We start from the raw sequence: 7,595 nt of genomic DNA, 5'->3' as shown, positions 1-7,595 counted from the left end.
AATGTGAAGTACTCCCAGTACTGAGTTACACTGGAGTGCCTCCTGACAGATGTTCCCAAGAACTCTACTTGTACGGCAGACAGCTGTAGCCTGCTTCGCGGACTCCTTACTCCTGAGTCCCGGATCACTATCCAAGTTGCTGTTGTGCCCCCAAGTCTTAAGGTACTGTCACACTTAGCGATGCACCAGCGATATGACGTTGTCAGGATCGCTGGTGCACAGCTAAGTGGTCGCTAGTGAGCTGCCACACAGGCAGATCTCACCAGCGACATCGCTGGGGACAGGGGTCGCTACTTACCTGTCACACTAGGCGATCCTGACGTCCTCCCGCCCGGCTCCACGCTCGTCTCTCCACAGGAAGCGCCGCAGGAAGCTGACGACGAGAAACAGTCCAGGACGTTCTCGCGCGATCAGCGAAAACCAGCGGGGGAGAGGTTGTAGGTAAGTATCAGACTTAGCGATATCGCTAGCAATATCGCTATAACGTCACAAGTTATAGCGATATTGCTAGCGATATCACTTAGTGTGACAGGCCCTTTAGATGGGAGTAGTGCATTTACAGCCCACTACTCCACCGGTGTCTGCTGCAGGACCATTAGCATCCATACAACCTCGGGGACCGGGCCCCGGCCTTGCGCTTAGAACTTCTAGGCAGGGTTCTCCTCTAACCCATGTCCTCTGTTCCCTTTTACTCCTTCATTCCGTACTAATCTCTCCTTCTCATGGAAGATCAGGTTTCAGTTCAATGTCTTTCTCCTTCTTTCATTTCCCGTGCCAGCAGACCCAGGTCACTGAGGTCTGCTGCAGCACCTCCTTCCTCCATCCCTCTCCCAGGGATCTTCTTTCCTCATTCCTCTCTGAGTGACTCTCCGACTCACACTGACTTACTTGACTGACTGACTGAAATCCTAAACCTTCCCACTCTTTTATGTATTCTAACTCCACCCTCCTCCCAGCACGTTTCGTGTTCCAAGTAGGGAGCCACCAAAGGTGCTTTGCTACACTTCAAGCAGGGAGCCGCAATGTGGCTTTGCTGAACTACCGTGTTGTGTGGGATGCAGGTGTTGGAGCGTGGTCAGGAGCCTCCAACTTACCTGGATGGTGGGGCACCACACCTCAGGAGGAGGTGCAGTACCTCTGTGGCGACTGAGCCTCAGGGGTGCCACAGAAGGATCCGGCATGTTGAGTTTCTGGCAGGAAGGCCCCGAGGTGCCCGTACAGACTGACGACTCTCACCTGGGAAGATGATTGTGGACGAGAGAAGCCGCTTTATTTGTCAGACTTGAGAAGACCTTTAAAAGCGTAGATGTTTTTGGGTTGTCCATACAGTGGAGCTTTGATCCTTGAGGACCCCCGAATGATTGATGTCCTCCGCTTCCTTTCTAGCTCACATGCTGACACACAGCACCAAGAAGGACTTTCAGTGCAAGCTGTGCGCGGATTCATTCAGGACCAAGGGCTCCCTCATCCACCACATCAGCAGGCACACTTGTAAGGCTTGTTTCACATTTCGTTTTTTGACGTCAGTCAAAATCTGCCACTTTTAGAAAAAACGGATCCGCCCATTTTTAGACGGATCCGTTTTTTTCCCCCATAGACTTGCATTAGCAGCGGATTTTGACTGATGGTCGTCCGTCAGATCCGTTTTTTGACGGATCCGTGAAAATTTTAGCGTCTCCCAGGTGGAAGAGACGGACGATGCAACGTTTTTTTGTCAGCGACAGTCCGCTGTTTTACAGTGCGCATGGCCGGCAGATTTTCCCTGCCGAGCATATTAACCCTAAATACCGTTCTGGAAGCGCCGAAAATCTCTCTCTCTTTCTCTCTCCTTCTTTCTCTCTCTTTTTTAAATTTCGCCGACTCCAGTGCATCCATTTTTAACAGCTTTGGCGGATTTGGCCTGCCGCTCAGGGGTTAAATTCAGTTGTTGGGGTCAACGACTTCCTCTTCCTCCCTGGCTGACCCTTTGGAAGCTGTTGTCCCACCCTCCCTCCCTAATAGATTTGCAGCTGTGCGACTATGGTTTTAAAATGTTGCTTATTAAAAGAAAATAAATACAATATATATATATTTTATAATTACTATTCACATTGTCATTGTTGTTGTGACAGCTGTAGTGTAGAGGGGGGCAAAGGTTCGTAGCCTCTCATTAGCTTGCTGGCCCAGTGATCAGTGACCAGGCCTTCGGCAATGAGTCCGTTGCGAATTGTACTTGCCTCTCTCTGCTTATAAATTTAATAAACTGTGACCGACCTGTTCAACCCATCCACGCCTGTCGTTGTTTTGTTATTACGGGATTAGTGGGAGGTGGGAAGGCACTGTTTGCGACACACAGGTCTCTGCAGTCTAATGATCGGCCACTGCTAATAGCTGACATGTAACAAACTCCCCATACACAGGAACAGGACGGAGTAATCTGCTGTCAGGGGCTTACTTTCCTAAGTCTAATAATAAGTCTAATGTGCTAGGCCACCATTAAAAGGGTTTGTCTCACCAGCTTGATTGACGGTGGGGACAGTTACAAAACACGTTAGACCGACAAATGAATTTGCTGACACGGGCGGGCTTGGCCGACAGGCTAATGTGTGGGAGGCCTCCAAGCCCTTCCCGCTGACACTGGTGTCAGGGAAGAGAAGGATCAGCATGTCTGATTTTTAGACAGACGTTCCTTTTTGGTGATTATTCTAAATATAATTTAGCACCCAAAACCTCTCAGGAGCAGCCCTAATGTCCGGTGAGGAGGAACAACGAAACGGGGCCAAACTCCAGGGTTGTGGTATACCGAGAGCAGGATCCAAGACCGTCTGCAGCTCTTTCCACTAATTCAGCGATGCCGTGCGTTTTCTTAAGCTGTTGCCGAATAGTCACTGTCCGGTAACGGCTTAAGAAAGTACATCGCTCTGAAATATAAGGTGCCTGTATGGGGGTTGTGTCAACAGCACAAGTAACGGCTGCAGACTGTAATTTTGGCGTTATCCACTTTGAAAGGTCAGCGTAGGGGGGTGTAATTTAGAAAGCTCCATTTTTCTTTCTATGGAAACATCGCTTTCATTTCCGGTCTCCTATTTTTCTATACGTTCTTACCAGATGAACGCCCATACAGCTGCGGGAAGAGTTTCCAAGAGTCGGGGGCATTAACGAGGCATATGAGGTCTCTGAGGTCCTGCACAGAGAAGATCAGCCATGTCTTGGGAAACAGCATCGTGCTGAAACGTGATGCAAACTCATCAGGTCTGTGCACAGCAAAGTCTCATTTCTTATGTACTAGAGGGGTCTACAACCAGTGAGTGCTTTCCTATATTCTTGTTTTCTTGGTTTGTATGATGATGGGGGTGATGGTGCCAGAATTTGTAATCTGTTTGTCGGCTGCGTTTTTTTACTGTTTCAGTGTGAATTGAGTTTTCCGTCTTTCTCTGTTGCAGTTTTGGTATATACAGACGTCACGTCGCACTTAGGAACCGAGGAACTAGACGGCAGCCCGGTGATCCAACTAGTGACGGACGAGAAGGGCAACCTACTGCATGAGATTCATGTCCAGGTGCGAGCTGTGGCTTTCAAAACGGCGGTGAGTAGCGATTTTCCTGTAAGGTGTCAAATCAGGTCTCCCTTTCTCGAGACGCCGCAGTCGCAGCTTTGTCAGTAGTCTGTTTTGACATGCAGGGAAGATGGAGACAGACAGTAATCATGTCATTTTGTGCAGGGGGCTACATGGCCTCACTAGTAAAACGCTGCAGGGGGTATTAAGGTGTTAGAATATCCGCTGATATCTATGTGTTTTTTTTTTCCTTCCAATAGATATATGGTATACTGAACAAAGACGCAGAGGATCTCCGGTGTCCAGAGTGCGGGGAAATTTGCAAGAGTGGCAACTCCTTAAAGGTCCATCTGAAAGGACATGAAGGTGAAGCATCGTCTGCTCTGCCTACCCTGGATATTCTGAGAGTCTGGGGTCAGGATAGATGGGGGGAAAACACACAGAAATCGGTGTGATAAAGTCAGAGAAAAGCCCCTTGACGTTCTGAAAAAAAGCACTTTCTGCCCTGTGGTTCATCACCTCGCCCTTCTCGGCTACAACTTATCGTGACTGTATTCTCTCAGCCATCACGGCTACAATTCCTGTCTTGATCGCGGGAATTGTGACCTAAACTAACAACGTCCCATCACCTACAGTTCAGCTGGAATAACATTTTGTCAGTCTGCATTTTTCTGCGAGAGAGAGAGGGACACCGTGGTGAAACCAGGTAATTAATCTCTGCTTGTTTCCGCAGGGTGCAAGCTGTTTCGCTGCGATGAGTGCCCACATGCTGAAAAAGCATCACTAATCCCACGGCAATATCCGGAAATACAGATGCGGAGAATGTGGTAAGATGTACAAAACGATAGCGCACGTCAAGGGCCACATGAGGGTGCACACTGATGACCGGCCTTACTCTGTTCCAAAGTGTGGGAAAAGATACAAAACGAAGGTGAGACGGGGCAGGGGCAGCGGTGATGGTAGCTGTTTATGTTTTACATATTCTGTCCCCATGGCAAAGTTTAATCCATTTTTTTTCTATTATATAAGCTCCAGCCTTGTATTTTGCCTCTTGTCACAGAACACTCAGCAAGTTCATTTACGCACCCGCATGGAAGACAAGCCATACGTGTGCCAGTACTGTCCCCATAGCTTTAGGGAGAAGGGGTCCTTGGTGCGGCACATCAGACACCACACGGGCGAGAAACCATTCAAGTGTCCCAGATGCAGTTGAGGATTTGCAGAATACGGAACGTTAAACCGCAACATGAAGGCCAAAGGCAAGTGTGCGCATTTACGTCATAATTATGTAAATTGTCTCTTCAGAGAGGAAGAGGACTAGAACTCTAGTGCCACCTATTGGAAGTAGCAATCCTAGAAGTCAATGTTGACTCTTTAACGAGCCTTGTTACATGACTAGGATAAAAGCCAAGCCAGAATCTCAATTTGCATACACTGTGTTTCGGGGTACTGCCCCTCATCAGTGCAAAGTGGGAGATCTGGTTTGGCTGTGTGAGAGGCGTCTGACCGATATCCAAGAAGTATCATTTCTCCTTGCAGAGAATCACCTCGGCATGCTTAGCATGTAATTCTCCGCAAGGAGAAATTATACTTCTTGGATAACATTTACGTTATGTCGTGTTCCCGACTTTGATGCAGGCTCAGGCGCTGAGCCCATATCTTTCCCCGCACATGACAGCTGATTTAATCAGAATTTTTTGTTTTCATCACCTAAATTAAAAAATAAACTATATGTTTGGTATCTGCACACTCGCACTGACCTGATGAATCATATTGCATGTCAGTTTTAGTTTTTAGTAAACATGGTAAATAAATAGAAAAAAAAAAAAACCTGTGGAATTGCAATTTCACTGCACTTGAATTTTTTTTTTTTCCTCTTTTTCAGTACACTATATGGTAAAATCAATGGTGTTGCAATAAGGGGAGGGAAAAACACAAAGAATGACCATGGTATGAAGGGGTTAAAGGGTTTGTTTGGCGCCTCATTTCCTCATCGGGGGGTTACATACCTACCAGGATGCGCTCACAATCGGTACAATGTCATTGACACCTCCTAATGTGGAAATGAGTGGTTTCGAACGTACTCCAAAGATCCACTGTATTGCAACAATATCTTGTTTTTTTAGGGGGGGCTCACTGTCCCGTTTCATCTTTTCTCTCGAGGGGGCTGTGTGATTCTTCAGCGGGACACAGATCAGACTGAACACACGGCAACTGAAAACAGCTATAGTTCGGAAGCCATGAGCAGCACAACGGCCTCCGAGGAGCCGCACACGATGCTGGTGGAGTTGTCTTCAGTGGTCGCCGATACTCAGGAATATATTATTGAGGTATTTACTAGTAAACTGAAAAAAAATACTATATTCTGTGATCAGGAGCTCCGGAAGCAGCGGCCCGGAGGGGATACTTGCTAAAGAAGTACAAGTGGTGGCCAGCATTTAGTTTTGTCCTTTCTTTTCTCCTTATACACAGGCGGCTGAGCTGCTGCAGAGCACAGGACTGCAGGAGGTGAGTGGTGGTACTATTATAGATGGCGGCATTTCAGCCACACTCGATGCTAATAGTAAGGGTATGTGCACACGTTGCGGATCTGGCCCTGCGGATCCGCTGCTGTTTTCCATGCGGTGTACAGTACCATGGAAACCTATGGAAAACCAAATCCGCTGTGCACATGCTGCGGAAAATTCCACGCACATTTCCTGCAGTTTATTTTCCGCAGTATGTCAATTCTTTGTGCAGAATCCGCAGTGTTTTTACACCTCTTCCATTATAGAAATCCGCAGGTGTAAAAACGCAGGCGGAATCTGCACAAAATCTGCACTAAATCCGCAGGTAAAATGTAGGTCATTTTACCTACGGATTCAGCCAAATCTACGCGAAAAAATCTGCAGCCAAATCCGCAACGTGTGCACATACCCTTAATCACCCCAGACATATTCGATAAGTCGGCTCAACGCACCAACGTTGGAGGGATCGACCGATTATCTAAAGTGTATGGGGGCCTTGTTGGATGATGTTAATGTCAAATGAATGAAGGGTCTGGTCAATGGCGCTGCTCACTAATAACCAAGACCCTTCATCTTTAAAACTGGTGGGGGTAAAATATTATATGGGCTGTTTTTTTTTTTCCTGTTTGCTCACCGAGCCTTCTTGCCTCTACAGGTGGATGGCTATATTCTGAATGTAGTCCAGCAGCTGGTGAGCAGCGCCCACCCGGGACAACAGATCATTGTCCAAAATGTGACACTGGACAATGACGACACTACTGAGCCCTGCATCGAGGAAGTCCCTACTACAGACACCATAACTATCACTTCCCTCGAATCTCTGACTGAGCAAGTCGCCCTGATTCTGGCCTCGGCCATAGGAGACTGGGCAGTAATCGCCAATGAAGTTTCTCCCGTGGAGGAAGTAATAGCTGCAGAGGATGTGGAGCAGGTTGAAGAGTTTGTCATTGCGGCACAGATAGGGGAGGTGGCGGTCCAGACAGATATCATGTAGCCGTCTCGACCTTTTGGGACAAAACAAGCCAAAATTTGTACACTGGTATGCTGTGAATTTCATCCTTTAACCTCCACTAGATGGTGCTGTGTATTGGCAAAGGCCTTCATGCTGCAGACTGATGAAGGCCCCAGATGATGGCGCCACGTGATGGAGGGGAGGTTTTTTTTTTGAGCTACTGGTGCAGTAAAGTGACACTGACCTGATTTTTCTGAAGTCTGAGGTGTGAGGATGTGGTAAGCTCAGAATAACACTGGTGCCTTTTGAGCTTTGCATTCTCAGTCATGATCCAGTGTCAGATGTATCGTCGTTGTCTTCTAATGTCTGTATTGGGGTGTATAGCTGCACCTCCCCACCCCAAATCCTTCTCACATTGAGAAACCTGCAGCTCTTCCCTCACACTTGGGAAGGTAATGGCTGCGTCATACAGAGGAGTGTTGTACATGCGGCTCCATCAGAGGGATGTTCTTAGTAAGCCGCTCACTGCTCTAAGGAGTAGGGTCACCATAACAATAGGACATGGGTGTCATCCCCAAATCTCCAGCATCCAGGTAGACTT

At 47.6% G+C, this 7,595-nt stretch overlaps 1 pseudogene; it reads left to right on the top strand.

Moving 5' to 3' along the window:
- Nucleotides 1-1,179: 1,179 nt before the first annotated feature.
- Nucleotides 1,180-7,060, top strand: LOC141058144 (uncharacterized; annotated as a pseudogene).
- Nucleotides 7,061-7,595: the final 535 nt, after the last annotated feature.

The sequence above is a fragment of the Dendrobates tinctorius genome, unplaced genomic scaffold (assembly GCF_039654945.1).
Source record: "Dendrobates tinctorius isolate UK_male_01 unplaced genomic scaffold, ASM3965494v1 ptg000211l, whole genome shotgun sequence".
Taxonomy (NCBI): Eukaryota; Metazoa; Chordata; class Amphibia; order Anura; family Dendrobatidae; genus Dendrobates; species Dendrobates tinctorius.
The sequence above is the reverse complement of the archived record's forward strand: the minus strand, read 5'-3'. Positions and strand labels throughout refer to the sequence as shown.